This window comes from Cervus elaphus, chromosome 15 (assembly GCF_910594005.1).
Source record: "Cervus elaphus chromosome 15, mCerEla1.1, whole genome shotgun sequence".
NCBI lineage: Eukaryota > Metazoa > Chordata > Mammalia > Artiodactyla > Cervidae > Cervus > Cervus elaphus.
This window is the reverse complement of record NC_057829.1, coordinates 16,684,001-16,706,396: the sequence shown is the minus strand read 5'-3', so window position 1 is coordinate 16,706,396 and position 22,396 is coordinate 16,684,001. Positions and strand designations below refer to the sequence as shown.

At 41.1% G+C, this 22,396-nt stretch overlaps 1 pseudogene; it reads left to right on the top strand.

Moving 5' to 3' along the window:
• The window catches only part of LOC122709216, a 62,641-nt pseudogene extending 53,702 nt beyond the window's left edge, over nt 1–8,939 (top strand).
• Nucleotides 8,940–22,396: the final 13,457 nt, after the last annotated feature.

The window sequence follows — 22,396 nt, the reverse complement described above, 5'->3', positions numbered from 1 at the left end:
GATATGAAAATTCAGCTGCTCTCTATTAAGCCAGACATTAAAGAGGCTTGCAAAAATGTATAAGAGTGACATTCTATTCATTTTTATGTTTGGGAAAATATAGTTATTTTCATAAAATATATATTATTCATGTTTCCATGTAATGGGTTCATTATTATTATTTTAAAATAATAAGTCAATATTTTTAAATTTCTGTTTTAATTTCACTACAGTAAGTATTGATAGACATAATGAAAATAAACAAAAGCTCTTTGAGACCCTCAATAAATTTTAAGAGTGTAAACTATTTCTGAGATGAGACCAGAAGTTTAAGAACCACTAGCCTAGTACATTTCCTATTATACTATACTATATTTTGCTTACATATTATATTTCACTTAGATATTATGCTTATATATTATATGTGTTAATATATATTTTATAGTTTTTATATTATGTTTACTATTATCTTAACAAGTGGTCGAAGTTCACACCACCAGTGATGGGACAAATCAACATCATGTGCTTTCCATGTAATGTACTGAGAAAGACACATCATTTCCATGGTATTCTTAACAAAAATGTACATCCTGAATCTAACCATAAAGTAACATCAGACAAACCCAAACACTGACATTCTACCAAATATTTTACTTGTATTTTTTAAAAAATATGTCAATATAAAAAAACAAAACTAACAAAAACAAAGCAAAACCAAGAAACGGTTTCAGTTAAAACTAACCTAAAGAGATATGACAACAGAATTTCACCTAAAACTGGGGGTAATATTAATGGCAATTGGAAAAACCTGAACAAAGTCTGTAGATAAGAAAATAATAGTCAATGTTAATTTCTTGATCTAGCTCATTGCACAGTGATTATGTCAGAGAATGTTCTTGTTTTTAGGAAATACATAGTTAATGGGGGAAAGGTATCATTTCTGTTATTGACTCAGATGGTCCAGAAAACAATATGAGAGGGTATAGAAGAGAAAAGAGCAAATGTGGTAAAATATTAATATTTGGAATTTGGGAAAAGGAAGTTCAGAAATTCCTTGCCTATTTTTGTCATCTGGTGGCTCAGATGGTAAAGAATCTGCCTGCAATGTGGAAGACCCTGGTTCGATCCCTGGGTCAGGAAGATCTCCTGGAGAAGAAACTGGCAATCCACTCCAGTATTCTTGCCTGGATAATCCCATGGACAGAGGAGCCTGGCAGGCTATATATAGTCCATGGGGTCATAGAGTCGGACACAACTGAGCAACTCACACACACATGGTTGTCGTTCAGTCACTCAGTCGTGTCTGACTCTGCAACCACATGGACTACAGCATGCCAGGCTTCCCTGTCCTTCACCATCTCCAGCAGCTTGCTCAAACGCAAGTCCATTGAGTGGGTGATGCCATCCAACCATCGTCTCTTGGTTGTCCCCTTCTCCTCCTGCCTTCAATCTTTCACAGCATCAGGGTCTTTTCCAGTGAGTCAGTTCTTCACATCAGGTGGCCAAAGTGTTAGAGTTTCAACATCCTTCCAATGAATATTCAGGACTGATTTCCTTTAGGATTGACTGGTTTGATCTAAGGGACTCTCAAGAGTCTTCTCCAACACCACAGTTCTAAATCATCAGTTCTTTGGTGCTCAGCCTTCTTTATGGTCCAACATTAGTTCAACTTTTCTATTAGTCCAAAATTATGTCAAAACAAGGAGTTACACGGAAAAGGTTTACTCAACAAATACACGAGTGGATCAATTTCTAGATACTCCACTTTCTTTAGTTTCTGGATTTAGATGTAAGAAGGATTAAATGGAGGAAAAATTAAAAATCTCTTACAGATACAGAGAACAGTCTTGTGGTTGCCACAGGGGGTGGGGGTTAGGGGAGGGAGGGATTGGGAGTTTGGAATCAGCAGATGCAAACTAGTATATACAGGATGGATAAACAAAAAGGTCATACTGAATAGCTGGGAAACTATATTCAATATCCTGTGATAAACTGTAATGGAAATAATATGAAAATGAATATATATATATATGTATATAACTGAGTCATTTTGCTATTTAGCAGAAATTAAACCAACATTGCAAATCAAATACATTCCATAAAAATTTTTTAAAAAACAACAAAAATCAAAAAGTTTCTTAATCATTACTATATCCTTAATTTGCTTTAACAATGTGTGCTAAAAGTACCTCCCAAATTTACCTCCTTTTGTTATTTTTTCTTAAAAGAGCCTTTGGACCCCAGAAATTGAGGTTTTTCATTACATGAACTGCAAGTCATTTTGCTTCAGCTTTGATGTGGAGGGAAAGAGGACCGTTTGCCAGCCTTTAACACAAAATGAAGAGGAAAGAGTAATTAGAGAATTCCTCTTGGAAGAAATTAGAAAGGTGCGTGAGTCCCATCTTAGCTTCAGCCATCAGGAGTTAGTACAGCTAGGAGGGAAGTTAATCCTCAGCGGCTCTCAGTTTCAGGAGGCTCTGGACAGCAGGGCCAGGGGGTGGGACGAGGGAATCTGTGAATCTTCGTTCCACTCCTCTGGTCTGAAAGTGCATCTCTTGTGGCTTGACTGCTTTGAGAGTGAAAAAGGAGCCTAGGCCGTCTAGGATTGGCTGAAACGTGTGTGGTTAAGAGTCTAGCCCAACGGATAATTAGAAGCAGATTCTGGGAATGAGCAGAGGATTTTTTTCTTTTTTAAAACAATACACCCTCCGTCTTTTCTTAATTCAATTCTGCACCGGTTGCCTCGCCCGACTCCCTCTAGTGGCCCTGAGGAGGATAGTCACGGCCGGAGGAGCCCTTGTGTTTATGACCGTGGCTTCCCTGTTCAGACAAGAGTTACGAGAATTGGTTTATTGTTTTAAGAGCAAGAGCCTTATAAACTAGTTAATCCAACCTGAGTTAAAGATGTTAAAATCTAGAGAGGTTAAAGAAATGTCCTGAGGGCACAGCAAATTAAAGGGGTAAGCCAGAACAGGAACATCCGTCAACTGACTGCAGTCCCTAGCCTGTCCCAGGACAACTTGAAGAGGAGCCCCACTGGATTCCCACACGCACGGAGAATCTCCAAAGCCATACTTAGAAGAAAATACAGAGCCCTTATGTCCATATCACCTAGGGCCTGCAGAGTCCCCCACGCCTGGCCCAACTTCCTCTCAGCCCTTCTCCCAGGTTCCACGGGTCCCACCAGTTAGCTGCTTTAGTGTAGAGCCAGCAGAACTTCAACATTAGATTGTACATCATAGTCTGTGTTCCGTGGTAGAATTTAACCTCTTCAAAGGCTGCTTTTTCTTTCTTGCTGTTTCCCCAAGACCAATCACAGGATATGTGTGTTAGATTCCCATGACTGACCTAACAAATCACCACAGCCTAAGGCAACAGAAAATTATTCTTTTACCTTTCTGGAGGCCAGAAGTCTAAAATCAATTTCACTGAGCCAAAGTGAAGGTTTTGGCAAAGGCCACACGCCCTTCCAGGGCTGTATGGGCGAATCAGTTCTTTTTCTTGCAGTCTCTGGTGGGCTTGTGGCAGTTCTTAGCTTGTGACTCTTATCATCCAGTCTTCAAGGCCATCTTTAAATCTCTCTCTGTCCTTCTCATAAGGATACTTGTGATGATATTCAGGACCCACCCAGATAATCCAGGTTAGTCTCTTTGCAAGGCAGGAAACTGAGGTTCCTGAAGACTGAAGTGATGGCCCTGGTCAGACAAGTCGGAATCACAGACACAGGTTTGAACCCAGGCAGGCTGACTCCAGGATCCCTCCACTACCCTGTACGGGAGTCTGACGGCACTTGCGCTTTTATAGCTCCTGCTTTACAGTTAAGCCCAATTAACTATCCTAAGTCCTATTCTAGACCGCGGGGATACAAGGAGATCTAGGGTTGATCTTTATTCCCCAGGATATATCCATTTATGTGGAAAGAAAAGGCATAAAGTCAGAGAGTGGTTACCCTAGTGTGGCAAAGTGACTAAAAGAGCATTAAAGGGCCTCTGGGAGCCTATAATGTCGTTTCTTGCCCTGGTGCTGGCTACAATAGCCTGTGAAACAGTTTGGGAAAGTTCATCACTGTACACTTAGTAATTTATGCACTTTTGTCAGTGTGTACTATATTTTGAAAAAGACCAAACGAAGGCATAAAGTCAGGGCTCTAGGAAATGTCAAGAGAGGCCATAAGGCAGTCTCTCCCACAGTGCTGGATGTCTAGGCCATTTCTTAGCCTTCTCACTAACTACCTGACTAATAAAGGGCTGTGAGGTATGAGGTAAGGAAGTGAGGATTTTCCAGGGTCTTTCCTATCAAAATTCCCAAGGTCAGTCCACCTCAAATTCAGTTTGGCTGTAAAGCAGACATGAACAGACATTTTAAAGTAGCATTTAAAATGTTGCTAATAAGGATTAACTCCCCTCCCCAAAGAAATCTGTTAATATTATGACACAAACTTTGAAAATCCTAGGCTAAACAAATTTTGATCCTTTTTTGACTGCAGGACTTATCGGAGCCTTTAATATATTAACATGAAATGTAAGACTATCTCTGGGTCAAGAAGATCCCCTGGAGTAGGAAATGTCAACCCACTCCAGTATTCTTGCCTGGAAAATTCCATGGACAGAGGGATCTGGCAGGCTACAGTTCATGGTGTCACAAAGACTAGGATGTGACTGAGTATACATGCACACGCAAAGTTCAGTCACTCAGTCGTGTCCGACTCTTTATGACCCCATGGACTGCAGCACGCCAGGCCTCCCTGTCCATCACCAACTCCCGGAGTTTGCTCTAACTCATGTCCATCATGTCGGTGATGCCATCCAGCCATCTCATCCTCTGTCATCCCCTTCTCCTCCCGCCTTCAATCTTTCCCAGCATCAGGGTCTTTTCCAATGAGTTAGTTCTTCACCTCAGGTGGCCAAAATGTTGGAGTTTCAGCTTCAGCATCAGTCCTTCGAATGAATATTCAGCACTGATTTCCTTTAGGATGGACTGGTTGGATTTCCTTGCAGTCCAAGGGACTCTCAAGAGTCTTCTCCAGCACCACAATTCAAAAGCATCAATTCTTCGGTGCTCAGCTTTCTTTATAGTCCAACTCTCACATCCATACGTGACTGCTGGAAAAACCATAGCTTTGACTAGACGGACCTTTGTTGGCAAAGTAATGTCTCTGCTTTTTAATATGCTGTCTAGGTTGATCATAGCTATTCTTCCAAGGAGCAAGTGTCTTTTAATTTCATGGCTGCAGTTACCACCTGCAGTGATTTTGGAACCCAAGAAAATAAAGTCTGCCACTATTTCCATCGTTTCCCCATCTATTTGCCATGAAGTGATGGGACCAGATGCCATGATCTTAGTTTTTTGAATATTGAGTTTTAAGCCAAATTTTTCACTCTCCTCTTTCACTTTCATCAAGAGGATCTTTAGTCCCCTCTTGTGCACATACAAGAGGGAGATGTATTTTGCTTTTTTCACAGACTTATTTTACTATGGAATACTTTATATTCTTAACACTTTCATGATTAATGGTCTAAGGGACAAATTTTGGGAAGTGCTATTGTAGAATCCTAATTCATAGATCCAGTTCACCCAAAGATTGTGCAGTCTGATGTTTCAAAGTATTCCCTGAGGCCTGTCCAGGTTACTCTCACTGTCCCTCCACAAGCCATAAGTGTTGCTTCAATTGACCAAATAAAATATCCCATAACCTAAATGTCTGGATAAATAATGGGGGGCAGAAGACAGCTAGAGAGCAGAGAAGGATTGGAGTGCAAAGATAAAGAATTACAATGACTTGAGCTCCAGATTATCCTGAAAAGTCAGAAGAGTGTTTTGGTTGAACAAAACGATCATTTACTATGAAGATGCAAGGCATTCTCTCATTCAAAAAAAAAAAAAAAAGAGTGGACTCTGGACTCAAGGACAAGATGGAACTGGACACCTGGATGCCACCAAGGCTTCCTCTCTGTTAGTGGTCCTCAGGATCCCCTTCATCATTCTCTCTCTATAGACTTCTGATTTTACTTCCTGGCTGGCAAGATGGAAAATATGGTGACCAACAGTTCCAGGGTTTGTCTGTCACTGTCCAGTCATTAGGAAAGTGGGTCAACTGACTTAATCCCAAATTCCTAAGAAAGGGATATTGGTCAGGCTGCTAGCTACTGGTGAGAACACTGGGTGGGTCATAGAACATGCCAGTCACACCATGATTGTGGGTGTCAGGGTATAGTATGGATGCCCATATACAGGTGGGGAGCTGGGCAGACCACCTAAAAGATGGCTGTTCAAATACAAGATGTGTTCTGTGTAAAGCTGGTTTTTTAAAAGCACTTTCTCGCTTTCTATATAAATAAATAAACAGGATTTTTTTTTTTTTATGATTTTCAGTTCTTCAGAATCATGATCCAAAGCAGTGGCTCTCCTCTGCTGACCTGTAGATGTATCCTATGGAGAGGCTGCTACAGTCTGTGCTAGCCATTTCTGAAAATCATTTCACCCAAGAAACATGAAAGATTGCATTTTTTAAAAAATGATTTGTTTCTTTCCTCTAAAATCTGAGTCCATGGAGGGAAATTTGGTTAACAATATTTGTTTTGAGAAACTGGTTATTTAAAGCTTCACTGGGCAGAATTTCAGTTGTTTTCGAATATTACATCCTCCATATTTTATGCCATCGTTTCGAAAATGGATTGACTTCAGAAGTACTTTTCTCTTGCTTTGGAGATTTTGCACATTGGCCCAAATGGGTTTTTATTTTCCATTTTAATTTATACAGTATAAATACAATGTTGGACTTCTTTGGAGTTAACAGTTTCACTGTGCAGATGTTTCTTGAAAGCCTTTTCAATTCATAGTGTTGGTTTAAAAAAAAAAATTTTTTTTATTAGCCTGGCAGGCAGCCAGAAAAAAAGAAAATTCCATTTTGCATAGAACTGTAAGATTTTCTTCCTTGTTCTTTCCCCACCCCCAGCCAGCTACAGGATTATTAGGATTAAAGATGCCATAGTGACATCTTGTGGTCAACTGCCAGAGACACAGCAAAAAGCGGTGGGATGACAGAAGTGATCTAGTTCATTCTCCCACAAGTATTTCTTGATTTATGTTATTTGCTTTTTATTTACCAGTTGGCTGAAATCACTCTAGAGTTCCAGGTTTTTTGCTCTATGGGAACTACTCAAATTTACCCCATAGAAAGGATAAACATGCTGTGTTCTGGAAAGGAAAAGGACATAACTCTTGCTTTGCCTTTTTGTTGGACTCTCTCATGCAAATAGTATTGCACAAGCTACTCAGTAATAACTCTGAAAAACACTCAAATCTTTTCCCTAAAAAGAGACAAGAAACAGTGATTCTAAATGAGCTCTCATTCTTTATAATTCTAAGCTTTTAGCAACTAACAGATTGTTTACTTATACATTTAGATGAAATGTATAAATAATAACCCTCCAAACTTTATTTCTTCAAGCAAACTAGTGTCAATGGAGATTAAAAACCTGCTTGCATAATTCTTGACTTTTAAAAGATAAATGTAGCAAATAATATGCAACAATTTAAAAAATCTTATTGGAAGCTTTGTAAAATATACAAAAAAGATATTATATAGTGTTAAAAAAGCAAAACACCAAATTATATAATCAGCTGTGATCCTACATGCCCATCAGTGTGACGATCTATACAGTGTAGAAGTCTACACAAGTATGGATGCAAATGTCAATATCAAGGCTCACGTGGAGAAGGGTGTAGACACAGAAATAAGCCCAGAAAAAACACATGTATTAATAAGCATTTTCTGTTTCATGATACTATTGTTGTTGTTGTTCAGTCGCTAAGTTGTGTCCAAATCTTTGAGGCCATATGGACTGCAGCAAGACAGGGTTCTCTGTCCTCCACTATCTCCTGGAGTTTGTTCAAATTCATGTCCATTGAGTTCACATACTGCTGAAGCCTAGCTTGTAGGATTTTGAGCATTATCTTGCCAGCATGTGAAATGAGTACAATTGTACAGTAGTTTGAACATTCTTTGACATTGCCCTTCTCTGAGATTGGAACAAAAACTGACCTTTTCCAGTTCTGTGTGAAAAAAAAAAATTACCAAATTTCTTCCAAACCAGAAATTAAAGGATATTATAAAACTGTAGTAATAGTCTTCGCAGAGAGTCGCCACAGCTTCCTGCTTCAACAGTGCTTGAACCGAACCGGCTGCTGGTCCCCCACCCCTCCGGCCACTCAGAGCCAGCCCTCCTCCCCACCCAACAGGGCCCTCCGGCCGCCCAAGGTCCCCGCCGCCGGCCACCGCCGCCTCTTCTCAGCCACCGCCGTGACGACCGCATCCCCCTCGCAGGTGCGCTACAACGACCACCAGTACTTGGAGGCCTCCATCAACCGCCAGATCAACCTGGAGCTCTACACCTCCTCTGTCTACCTGCCCACGTCATACTATTTTGACCACGATGACATGGCTTTGAAGAACTTTGCCAAATACTTTCTTCACCAATCTCATGAGGAGAGGGAACGTCACTGAGAAACCGATGGAGCTGCAGAACCAACGAGGTGGCCAGAATCCTCCTTCAGGATATCAAGAAACCAGACCGCGATGACTGGGAGAATGGGCTGAATGCAATGGAATGTGCGCTATGCTTGGCAAGAAATGTGAATCAGTCACTGCTGGAACTGCACAAACTGGCCACTGAAAAAAATGACCTCCATCTGTGTGATTTCATTGAGACTCATTACCTGAATGAGCACGTAGAAGCCATCAAAGAATTGGGTGACCACATGACCACATTGCACAAGATGGGGGCCCCTGGATCTGGAATAGCGGAGTACCTCTTTGACAAGCACACCGTGGGACACAGTGAGAGCTAAGCCTCAGGCTGACTTCCCGTAGCCACAGGGGTGACTTTCCTGGGCACCAAGGCAGTACATGCGTATTTGGGTTACCTTCACCTTTTCTATAAGTTGTACCAAAACATCTACTTAAGTTCTTTCTCTAGCACAATTCCTTCAAATAAAGTAATTTGGTACCCAAAAAACAAATAAATAAAACTATAGTAATTAGAAATATATAGTGCTGATACATGAATAGATTGAGAGACCAATGAAAAAGAATAGAAAGTCCAGAAAGAGATCTAAGAACACATGGGAATTTAGTATGTGATAAATTTAATATAGCTTAAAGAACAATATCGCAAATCCACAGAGAAAAGATAGGTTACTCAGTTAAAGACTTTAGGACAGCTAGATGGCCATCTAAAAAGAAAGTTGGATCCCATACCTCACACCTTACACCCAGAAAAATTCAAAGTGGTACAAAAATTTAAATATAACAAAGAATAGTGTATTACACGTGATGTAAGAAACCATGAGAGAACTATTTAGTAATCTCAGAGTGCAGAATATCTTTGCATTTATGACACATATGAAACACAGAAGTCACAACATTGTGCAGAAAAAAAATCAAAGGCAAATGACAAAACTGGAAGGAAGAAATATTTGTAATAGATAGCAAGCTAATTTTTCTAAATATATAATGAATTTCTAAAAATCAATAAGGAACAAACCAATGACCCAATTAAAAAATAGGCATTGATTTGCAGCAACATGGAAGGACCTAGAGATTATTATACTAAGTGAAATAAGTCAGAAAGAGAAAGATAAATATCTTATGATGTCACTCATATGTGGAATTTTTTTAAGTAATACAAGTGAACTGATTTACAAAACAAAAATGTACTCACAGACATAGAAAACCAACTTATGGTGACCAAAGGGGAAAGGTGGTGAGGGATAAATTAGGAGTTTGTGATGAACAGATACACAATATTATATATAAAATAGAGAAGCAACAAGGACCTACCATATAGCAGAGAGAACTATATTCAATATCTTGTAATAACTTATAATGGAAAAGAATCTGAAAAAGAATATGTATATATACACATATGCATAACTGAATCACTTTGCTATACACCAGAAACCAACACAACATTGTAAATCAACTGTACTTAAATAAAATTAATTTTAAAAACAGACAAATGATATGAACCAACTCTTCCCAGCAAAGAAAACCCAAGTAAGTCTTAAAACATGTGAAATGGAATTCAACATCACTCACCATTGGAGAGATGTACTTTACAACTATCAGAAAATGTCATTTTGCATGTAGCCCATTAGCAGAAATCAAACTTTGATAGGAGACTGTATTGGTGGGGTGTGGGGATAAAGACTTTCTCCTACATCGCTGGTGGAAGTGGAAATTAGAACAATCCTTGTGAAGGACAATCTGTGAATGAATATATCCTTTGAATTAGCTCTTCCACTCCCAGGAATTTCTAGAACAAAAGATGCTCCCATATGCAAAATGACTTATGTACATGGTTATTCACTGCAGCAATGTTTAAACAAAAAATTTAAACAGCAATGTTTCAGCAAAATGCTGAAAACATTAGCAGAATATTGGTTAAGGAAATTATAATACATCCACATAAAAGAATACTGTTCAGCTCTAAAAGAAGAAAAGGGTGACATTCTTTATGGATGGATGCAGATCGTCTCTAAGATATATTGCTAAAGTGAAATTCAGGGCTTAAAAATGTATAGACTGTGCTATCATTTATTACAAATCAAAAAGAAATACACTGAATATACATATCTGCTGATGTTTACAAAATCTGTCACTTGAAGAAATCCTAACAATGTTTAGCTAAAAATCCAGAAGGAATGACCTCTGAATGTCCAGACTCACTCAGCGTGCTGAGACCTTGGTTATGCTCAGGGCTATATACTCTTCACTGGAAGGTCAGGGAAGACTGATAGCAGAGATGTGACGAGAACCCTCAGGGAGGCTGAGAGCTCCCTAAAGGTGTCCTCCCAAAAATGGGGCTTGTTTTCAAACCATGTGAATTCTCATTTTTCTCTTAATCAATTGATATAGATCTGACATTCTCATCAACAACATATTTACATTTGTTTTAAGATAACAATGATTTCTTTTCCCCCAAGGAAGATGCACTGTATTGGGCTGAGGTCTCAGACACCCACAGATACATAGTGGCCTTCATTCACCTTTGGCAGCAAGAGAGATTTACCTAGGATCATACTCACATCTTTAACTATCCAACTTATTATGCTTGATCTTTCCTCCAGAATTCCAAATAACAAAAATAACAGATTTGTTGCACACTTGGCATTCTATTTAAATGCTCACAGTAATCCTAGAATGTGAAGATGATTAATATCCTCATTTTAAAAATGCAAAAGCTGAGGCTCGGAGGGTTAAATGCCTTGTCCAGCATCACACAAGCTAAAAAGTAGAAAGGCTAACATTCCGCCACAAATGAATCAGACACCAGCATTATTTCTCTTTCTCTATATCAAGCAATTTCCAATTTTCTCTGCACTCTTCTTCAACACCCTCTTTATTTGGTTCTCTTTCTAGTGCACCTCCTTGATTTATTAAACATTATAATTTCCTCTGGTTTCAGAGTCTACAAATTGTAGTGATTCTCAATCCTAGCTGCACACTGGACTCTCTTGAAGGGATTTAAAAATACACCTATGACCAGAGAATTCCTGGCGGTCCAGTGGTTAGGATTCAGCACTTTCACTGCTGTGGCCAGCGTTCGATTCCTGGCTGGGGAACTAAGATCCTGCAAGTCACCCAGTGAGATATATATACACACACATATCTCCATACCTATGACCAGAAATTACTCCTAGACAGTTTGTTTTCATTAGCCTGGGATGAGATCTAGGAAACAGGGTTTTCAACCACTTATTTCCACTCCTAATGTCTAGTAGACATTCACTAAATATTTGTTACCTGAATGAACAAATGGATGATGAAAGAATAAATGAATGAATGAACTCTTGAGAGTCCCTTGGACTGAAAGGAGATCAAACAAGTCAGTCCTAAAGGAATTGAATATTCATTGGAAAGACTGCTGCTGAAGCTGAAGCTGAAGCTCTAATACTTTGGCCACCTGATGCAAAGAGCTGACTCATTGGAAAAGACCCTGATGCTGGGAAAGACTGAATGCAAAAGAAGAAGCGAGTGGCAGAGGAGATGGTTAGATAGCATTACCAACTTAATGGACATGAATTTGAGCAAACTCCAGGAGATAATGGAGGACAGAGAAGCCTGGCATGCGGCAGTCCATGGGGTCGCAAATTAGTGACTGAACAAGATGCCAAAATTGTTTTTGACGATAAAGCAAGAGCAGTTTTGAAAGCCCTAGGCTAGGTGGTAAATACAGAATTGTTTTGATCTCCTTCTGGGACGCTGGGATAGAAGGAAGCTGCATCCCTGTAACCCATCCCATTTCCACACAAAGGAAAACTATAAATAGCAGCTCTGAATCACATGAGGGTTATGTAATACAAAGTTCACAGAGCAGGCTGCCTTTATCACACAGGCTTAAGTTGCACTGAAATGGAAACTCAGCTGATGCCCTATGTATTAGTTTCTCCAAATGATGAAAGTCTGCGACACTTGTCCAAGACCATCTGTTTCCATTGCCCAGGTTTGAGGCTAGTTGCCAGGACCCTTCTTGCCAAAGAATTTCTCCTGTCTTTCCAGATAACAAGTAGACAATTTCAGCAGAATTATTTTTATTTGCAAAGACAAGACCAGAATTTCCCCTGATCAAATGAAAAGGCCATGAACATTAGCTCTGCAGACATTTGGGAACACTAGATCACAGCCTCCAGTGAGGAGGTAGATATGACACACTTTTGATTATGGTTCCAGAGAGGTCATCCCTGCTTGCTTCTGTAGAGATTTACTGATCATCTGAAATCCTTTGATGAAACTCACTGTGCACCATTTAGAAGGGGTTTGCCATCCTCTATGAAACAATAGGGTTACCAGCCTACCTAGGGAAAAGATTCCACTACCTCTGAACACACAATTGACTCTCACTGGCTGATACGGGGGACTTTGGAATAAATGTTTCCATGAGTCAAAGGGCAAGTATTCAGTGGCAGAGATGGGTATGTCTTTTCTTTTTCAATGCCCAACTAGCCCTTATTTCCCAGCCTGGCTTGCAGTTTGCCATGGGCATGTGACAGTGTCCTAGCTGATGGAATGTGAGAATTGAGGTGTACCATGTTCGACCTCTCCAGGCACTTTGCTCTGATTTTATCTGCCTTCTGGACAGTTGGTATGGAGATGCCTCCTAGGCAACTCTGGAAGCCATGGGTTGAAGATGCTAGAGCATCACCAGTCTGGGAATTGATAAGCTCAGAATTCTTGTGTGAAATTAGGTGAGGATGTTTGCAAGGGTCACCTGGCTTACCTTTACAAGGATGGGCAATTTTTCCAAATTTCATCTCAAAACACAGACACTATTACAAGCCAAGGCCTGAACTGGAGGAATGGGATACTTCAAGTAAAATCCACATTATACTATGGATGGGTCTCTGGAACAGTTGATCAAAATTGCAATTTTTATCAAACTGTAAGTCAAGAAGATAAAAAAGAATCTTTTAAGACCTTTCTGTAATTCAAATCATAATCCACATTCCCAACCTAAGTACTTTTTAAAATATCACAGACTAGTAGTTCTTGCAGAATAGGGAAAGAAGAAAATATTAATTGAACACTTAGATGAAAATGAAAAATAATCCTCAGCCTAGAAATCGACTATGGTACAGCCGAAAGGATTCCTGGGCAGAAAGCAGGCAGGGTGTTCAATGCATAGACAGTGAGTAAATAAGCAGAACTTGTTGGTGAAGTTGGTAGAATGCTCTGGAATTCTGTTCCAGAGACAGGATGATCATGATAGATGATGCTTGCTTGGCATCTATTGTCAAATGTAGATGTCTGGCAACAGAAGAGAGGGGAACTCTGTCCCCAGTCGATGCCCTCCCAACCCATATCAGGGGCAAGGAGTGAAGGGGGTTGATAAAGCATGGTGCTTTTTCGGAAAAATAAGTGAAAAGTCACTCTGAAGAAGAGCTCCAACATCAAATAAACATAAAAAGAATTCTTCAAGTATGAGGGGGGAAAGTAAGCTCTTAAAACTTAAGTTCTTGGCAGGAAGGAAGGGCTTATTGAGCTAAGAAGAAACCTATCCTTCCTTTGTCTGTGTTAGAGAGAAATGGCACAGACTGAAGGACCTTACTCAAATTTTACCACTCGCTCTAGAAACCTTGTATGAAGTCTCTCTTCAGCCATCAGGCCAAATCTGAATGCAATGACTTGAAAAAGCTTCCCAAATGAGCCTTTCAGCAGTTTTATATACTATTGAGAAAGGAGAGGGAGAGTAGCTACTATGGCTAGAGAACAAGGAAAACCAAATTCTTGACTGCCCACTCCATAGATAAAACTCTATCAAGCATATGTATAGCTATGAATTAAGATAGTATATATGTGCACTACTGCATGTAATACTAACATATTAATGTTTTCTTCTTGCACTCTATATGGGTTGTCCTATATATGTTGGACACCACCACCTTCGATCTTAATACTTGAAAAGTATTAAGAGTATTAAGTATCTTCATAAGAGTGGCTGTAGTATCAAAAAAAGCTGAAAAACAATTCTTGGCTTGGGCTTTAGCTAAGTTATACTTCTACAGAGCTGTCCCTTAGTCATGTCTAGGTTGAAAGTACAGATTGTGTATTATCTAATAATGCTGCACTCAAGTCTGTTGCCTGAGTAACCAGAAGAATCATGTGGAAATGGAGCTCCTTAAGGGTATAACTTGTGTTTTGTTTATCTTGTCCTCCACTAGGGCTAGCAGGGTGCCCAAGGACACCAAGGACATGCTGGGTCCTCAGTGATGCTTGTTGAATTCAAACATGAGTGTGAGTAAATGATTGAACAATTAAATGAATGCATGACAATATTTTTAAGCTATAGGAAAAACACAATATTTAAGTGTAACTCTCATTTGTCAGTGAAAAATCTCCATTGCTGGAGGAATGCACATTTTCTGCCTGGCCTACAGTCTGAAAATCCCATGACCGGAATTTAGCTAAAGTTCTTTCCAATTTCTCAACGGGAGCTCTTCTTCAAAGGCCTCTGAGGTCTAGGTAGGTACCACAGAGGCCAGAAGAAGACCAAGTAAAGCAACAGGGAGAAGTGGTGGAAACTGGCAAAATGGAGGATGATGCATAGGGCCTGATAAGGGTGACCATTTTTGCCTCCACTAGGCCAGGTGTTGTCTTCTCTGGGTGTCTGACGGTTTTGTGACTTGTCTCATCAACTACACTGTAAACCTAAAGAGGTCTGGGAACATGAGGTGTTTCTCCTTTCTTCTGTCCCCACCACGGTCTGGTGGGATAAGAACTAGACTTGGAATCCAAACTTGCAAGTCTTCTACTCAATTAGCTAGACAGCCTTAGATAAGAAACGTAACTCCTGTGACCCTCAGTTTCGTTATCCAGCCAATAAGAATAGTACTACCTCACTCAACAGGCTGTTCAAAGAGCAGACAAGACTTTTGCCAACTGTAATACTGTACACAAATGTAAGGATTACTATTAATTTTATCATTAAAGTAGAGAATGAATACTTGTTGAAACCCATTGAACTGAATAGAGAGGTGATGCAACTCTATATACTTGGCAAAAAGTCAATATCTGCCTCTACTCAACTCCTTTTGAAAACAACATGAATAGAGAGATAAAAAAAATTATGTAGAGAAAGCAAGCTAATACATATATCAACACATCACATTATTGTTACCAAAAGGTTGGAAATAGTGAACACTTGTGATTTTATGGTAAATAAACAAGTAGTGGGCTTCCCTGGTAGGAGTCCATCTTGCAATGCAGGGGATGCAGGTTCAAACCCTAGTCTGGGAAGATCCCATATGCCTTGAAGCAACTAAGCCAGACTGCCACAACTACTGAGCCTGCTCTCTAGAGCCCCAAGCCACAAATATTAAGCCCATGTGCTTCACTACTGAAGCCCAAGGATCTAGAGCCCATGCTCTGCAACAATAGAAGCCACCGCAATGAGAAGTTTGCACACCACAACTAGAGAGTAGCCCCCGCTTGCTGCAACTAGAGAAAGCCCATGCATAGCAATGAAGACCCAGCACAGCCAAAAATAAAATAATTTTTTTAAGTATTGATAAATGCTTTCCCATTTTACAGTTTAAAATATATGTTAATTGTACATGTGCTTTATTGGGACATGTACTATATCCATTATAAAATGTATCCTAAGCACTATAATTGTTATCACTTGAATATTTCTGTGTAGGAGAATTACTGTTAAATTTTATTTTCTTCTTTGTGTTTTTCTCTATTCTGCAAATTTTCTCTAATAAACACATCATTCCCTGGTGGTCTAGTGGTTAGGATTCGGCGCTCTCTAATAAACACATCACACAACTTTTTTTCTGACTCTGAAATATTTAAAAAGAAAAAATTGCCCAGTTTATTCCTGACTTACTTCTGTCTCGGATTGGTGGGTGACCACAGACTTTTATAAGTACATTTTTAAACTGTGGTAGGAGATTAGGAAAAATTTATCAAAATAACAGTCGTTTATAGGAAAGATCTAATGAAATAAAATCTGATTTTAAAATTATCTAATGTCTCCAAGATCTGTCATTTAAAAGAAAAATCTGTCTGTATATGCTATTTTTGTATAAAAATGGAGACGTATAAGAGCATACATTCACACCTGCTTATTTGTATAAAGAAAATGTTAGAGGGGAGAGGTGGAGACTGGAGTGAAAGATGGGAATTCGGATGATGAGAACAAGAAAGAAGCAGGATTTTGTGTACTTTTTGTTATATTGTTTGAATTTTTAAAATATCATGTATCATTGTAAATCAACTAAATTCCAATAAAATTAATTTAAAAAAATAAAATTAAAATAATAAAAACATCATGTGCAAGTAATAACAAGTCTAATATGCAAATATTACAAGTGCTCCTGACCTTTGTTCTAGGGAGTCAGGCCTCACACTGGGTCTGGGCTAGACGCTGCCTTAGCCAGTGGAGAGATGGATGTGGAGGCTTATGTGGCCGGGGAAGCACCAGGCTGGTCCTGGGCTCACTCTCCTCAGCCTGCTGTGTCATCTCCCTTAGATTTATCTGCTTCCTCTGGCAGCATGAAACCCTGGCTGCACACTGCCTATGATCTCTGCTCCAATCCAGGAGGGTTCTTGGTTGCCAGTTGGTCACACTGAACAATAGCTGGTTATGTTTCAGGGGCTCTCTCTGTTCAAGAAACTTTATAAACCAGGCTCAGTACAAACTGAAAACAACACATGACCATTATAGTCTTGTGCTCAGTGGAGTCTGAGATACAGTTGGGCGAGAAAAGCCCAGGTGTCCCCTCCATGCTCCCAGCTAGGATCTGCATCAAATGGAGCCTCAGACAGTCTCTCTTGAGTCCATCCATTTATTTTAATGGAAAATGCTAACATATGGTTTCTTGATTAGCCAGCTGCAAGCTGCCTCATGCACATGGTTCTGTGGAAGGGATCTGGGTTGCAGAAGTTTGTCAATACAGGTAGCCTAGTCGCATAACTTGGCTCACAATTGGCCTGATCTGATTAGCAATGTTCCATGTAGCTCAGGGAAATGTTAAAACTTCGTGAGAACTACCTTTAAATGAGAAACTTCTTCAGTCCCTGAGAACATACTATTGAAAAAATGACAAGACAAGGAATGGAAGCAGATATTTACCGCACAATCAACAAAGAATTCATATGTATAACATAAGTAACTCCTATAAATCAATAAGAACCAACCAATCAGTAAATAAACAGGCAGTGTGCTCTGCAGTTCTGCAGATCTGTCTCTTCAACAGTATTTGAGTTCGGATGGCACAGACCTAGAGACACCCCTTACTCCAACCTCCCACCATTCTCCCTTTTAACAGTCAAAACCTTCAGAATGAGCCACTGAGCTATCCCCAGCCACTGGGACAAGTCAACACCATTTTTTGAGTTAAACTCAATAATGACCAACCATAAGCTCCCAGATCCATCAGAATTATTCCTGAGGTGGAGGCAGTCATCAGCTGCCTGGTCAACATGCATCTGTGGGCTTCCTACACCTTACCTCTTTTAGGGTGAGTGTATGTGTGTGCATGAGTGTCTATCTCCATTGTGAGGATGTGGCTCTGGAGGGGGTGAGCCACATTTTCTGCGAATGGGACCAGGAGAAGCAGGAAGGCTCCAAGTATCTCTTGAAATGCAAAACCAGTGCTGCAGCTGAGCTCCTTTCAGGATGTGCAGAAACCATCTCAAGAATGAGTGGGATAGGGACTTCCCTGACAGTCCAGTGGTTAAGAATCTGCCTTCCAATGCAGGGGGCATGAGTTCAAACCCTGGTTTGGGAAACTAAGATCCCACATGCCACAGGACAACTAAGCCTGGTCTGCAACTACTGAGCCCCCTCACCACAACTAGAGAGAACCCCATGTGCCACAGTGAAAATCCTGCACCCCAGAGCGAAGACCTGATGCAACCCAAAATAAATAAATAAATATTTAGGGAGGAAAAAAAAGGAATGAGTGGGGTAAAACCCAGAATGCTACGGAAGCTGCCATTCTCAAGGAGAACCTGAACCAGGCCTTTTGGATCTGCATGCGCTGGGTTCTGCCCACACAGACCCCCACCTCTGTGACGTCCAGGAGAGTTGCTTCCTAGACAAGCAGGTGAAACTCATCAAGAAGATGAGCAACCCCCAGACCAACCTCCACAGGCTGGCAGGTTCCCAGGCTGGGCTGGGCTGAGTGTCTCTTCCAAAGGCTCACACGACCGGGAGCCTCTGCAGCCCGGTGGCCTTGGAGGTGCCCCTCTGGTGTCAGGGCAGAAGCCCCGCTCTGCAGCCACCAGGCAACTTTTTAACCACCCTGGAATCCTTGCCCAAACGTTGGACCAAATGGAAACAATAAAGCTTTTTGAAGAAAAAATAGGCAAATAATTTTATACCTCTTAGGTAGTTAGAGGTGGTGTTACCAAAACACAAGTCCATGTGCCTGATGCACATTGGGGCCAAACAATACCAAAACATCAGAGTTTGGAGCAGAGAAAGGTTTATTGAGGGCCATGCAAGGAGACAGGTAGCTCCTGCCTTAAAACCCCCAAACTCCCAAAAGCTCTCAGCAAAGCCCTGTTTTAGGAAAGGTGAGGGAGGGATGTGCTTAGTTGTCACAAACTTCTTGGTGTCAGATCCTTTGTTTCCGAGGTCAGGTCACAGATCCTGTAAACCTCCACACACACACAAAAAAATGTTATTCTCTGTTCTGAGAAGAAACGGCAAGGTCCCAAGGCTCCACTTTCACCCTGTGAGGTCCAGGTCCTGGCTAAGAGGAGGCAGGTGTCAGTTGGTGGCTACCTCAAGGCCAGGTCCCCAGGCCCTGTCCAGCTGTCATCACTGAGGGAACCAGGAGCCCAGGACCCAACTGGCCCTCAGGCTCCTCAGGCCACCCAAATCGCAGAGGCTGGTTCAGCAAACTGTGTCCCAGGCAGACTACTGCTGCCTTTGGGTCACAGAGGCAGGGATGGGGGAGAGCTTCACTGCTGCCTCAAGGCCTGCACCTGGCCAGAGGGCAGCCTTGGTGAGGGCTCTGGAGCCCTGCAGGACACAGCCCCCAGCCTGCTCCCCTGGCCCCAGCCCACCTCACCCACTGGCCAGAGGCTGGGTGAGCTGGAGGGTCCCAGGGAGGAAGCCCAGATCTGCCTCTTACCTCACCGCCACCTGAGGACCTCCATCCGCAAAGGGTTGGCCGACTGACGCACCAACGGTCGCTCATTGACAGTTGGCTGCTTGGGGGAGGGGCCCACTGGAGCGCCAGCCAATGGCTTAGCAGGACCACTAATGGTCTGGAGGTGACCCTGCCTGGTAACCGGGCTGGAGGGTCATGGAGCGCAGGAATGCATACTAAGGGGTCGCGCAGAGCGGCCGTGTTGGTGTCTTGTGGGTTGAAAGAACTGAGAAGTAAAACCGTAGACAGTGAGACAGCCAATGACCGGCCGCTTCAGGAGCCCACTCCCCCCTAGTCTATAGAGACAGAAGAGTGAGGCTGTCAGGAGACCAGGAGTCAGTTGAAGTATCTGGGTAGAAGCTAGAACCAGGGTGGACCTGTGAGGTGGGAGTTGGAGGTGCAGAGGCAACATCGTCTGAGTGACAGAGAGATAGGCACTCTGACCTCTCTCTCCCCTCTTTCCTGCCAATGCCTCCTATTGGCTAAGCCCAGAAGCCAGACAGGGAACACAGGAATCTGGGAAATGCAACCAGAGATACAGAACTGAGCAGGGGAAGGACACGGACTGGCTCTGTCCCCACTCCCACTGCCCCAAAAAGCCCTTGCACAGGAGCAGATGGAGACATACATAACAAAACTTATAGCACCACTGTTCATAACAGCAAGATAAGAGAAACAAGTGTCTATTAATAGGAAACGTGAATAAATCATAGTAGTCATACAATGGAATATTCTACTATGGTGAAAGCAAATGAACTATAGCTACATTTATCAACTTGGATGAGTCTCACAAAGCCAAACAAAATAAATAAATGTTAGAATTTTATATATCTATATAAAGCATAAAAGCATGCAATGATGATGGTGATGAAAAAGATAGATATGTTATAAAAGTACACAGAAAAATTGAAAGAAGTATAAAGGAATACATCTTCTGGAAAAAGAAAGGGAGATGTGAACAGAAAGCATGCCGAGAGCTTCAAATGTAGTAAAGATGATACTGGGGGATGGGTACACAGGACCACTGTATATTGCTATTGATAAGTTTATACAAAATTTTTTCATAGTATGCTAAACTTTACAAAGGAGCTTGAAGGACTGTGAGTCAGAGTGGCTATTCTAAATGTCAGGAAAAGACTCCGTTCTTTGTCTGAAGACAGAACTTGATGCCATCTGGCAAATGCAGACTGACCCAAGAAACCCCTCCCAGCTTCTCCCCCTTGGACCCAGTCCAATTAGGCAAACACTTGCCCCACGAGTTCTAGACATGCAGATGGGTACCAGGCATTCTCCTGACTGTTCTGCAGATATGGTGGATAGGAGCAATGCACCTGGTCAGTCGTCAATGTGTTTCTTAGGCCTCCAAGAGGCACTGGTTCTGTGTCTCTTCATGACAGGGAACACATTTTGAAGCTCTTCAAGGGTCCCTTTGAACCACTTCCCCACTAGACCTGGGTGAGTTAGATCGTAGCATTTCCAAAGCACAGCAAGTTTTCCAAAGATCACAATCCCCCAAATCTCTCTTCTCTACTGTAAGCTTTTTTTACTTTTATTTTTTTGGCTAAAGGATCTAAGCAGGACCAACTTCATAGGCATGTGACCTGACAGACAGGCCCCCACACTTGGAAAGGCCCTGCGCCTGATTTAATGCTCTGTTGCTGTTGTCTGGAATTCATTACTTTAACAGAAGATCCCACATTTTCATTTTGTATTGGGCCCTGGAAATTGTGTAGCTTATCCTGGACGTAAGACTTGTGCGACAGGTTCTTAGAGTCATTTCCTTGTAAATCTGCATACCAGGTATGGAATTCTGAGAACTACTCTGACAACTATCTTAATGGCCAAAGTCAAAACAGTAAGAGTCCCTTCCTAATATCGCATTACATTTATTTACTTGTTTGTAATCTGTCTTCCCAACAAGGGGTTGTAAAGTCCACCAAGATAAGATTATTTAGCTGAACACTGTCCTCATGACATAGTATCTGGCTTATAATACCTTTCAATAAATACTCATTGGAAGAACAAACATTTACAGAATAATTAAAACTGTGCTTGTCCAGACTTGTTTTCTAACAACTGTTTATATAGTATATACCATATTTTAGAGGATATGTTCTTAAGGAACATGCATAACTCAATACTGATTTTTCCACAGAATGGGACATGCTTCCTCAAAATCTACATCTATAGTACATTTTGGCTTTCATGCTGCTTTCTATTTTCTCAAGACTAACACTAACATTTTACTCTAACTAGAGATTTGCTCTAAAATGTGTCATGGGCACTGTTCGGCCTTCAAGACATTAAAGCCCATCTAAAGTTCATTTCAAAAATCAAAGTTTCAGTCTGTTTTTCAGCCCTAACATTGTCACCCCCATTTAATAAATGCTCAGATAAGATTGCCTCAGAATGTAAAAATATCTAAAATTATAACATGGTCAATGTGAGGGACCTCCCTGGTGGTCCAGTGGTTAAGAATCTGCCTTCCAGTGCAGGGAATGCAGGTTCAATCCCCAGTCCAGGAACTAGGATCCCACTTGTCTTGGGGCAGCTGAGCCCTCACGCACAACTAATGTACTGGGCACTGCAACTAAGACCCAATACAGTCAAAAATATAAAATTTTCTTTAAAAAAGACGAAGAAAACAACCTCCAAAAGTCTCATCCATTACTAGTTATGTACAACTGCACAATCAAAATACAACTGTATAAGGAAATACTATGCAGCCATTAAAAAACTGACAAGGTAT